Raw genomic sequence first — 224 nt, 5'->3', positions numbered from 1 at the left:
TGTCCCCCTGATTTAACGATTCCTCCCTCCCACTCCACCGCCAGTGCCCAAACCCGTGTTCAAGGACCTCAAAACCCACCCGGGACTTTTCTACGCGCCACCTACAAGCAGAGCTGTTCCTCCTACACATTAACTACGCTCCGTGGTGTACCCGCGCTAACTTTCAACCTCGCTCGCGTTTTGCCCCTGACCTCGCACCGTGCTTTCTGCTGCACCACCGACCG

The sequence above is a fragment of the Cariama cristata genome, unplaced genomic scaffold (genome assembly GCF_000690535.1).
Source record: "Cariama cristata isolate BGI_N322 unplaced genomic scaffold, ASM69053v1 scaffold19086, whole genome shotgun sequence".
Classification (NCBI taxonomy): domain Eukaryota; kingdom Metazoa; phylum Chordata; class Aves; order Cariamiformes; family Cariamidae; genus Cariama; species Cariama cristata.
Note: the sequence above shows the minus strand (reverse complement) of the source record.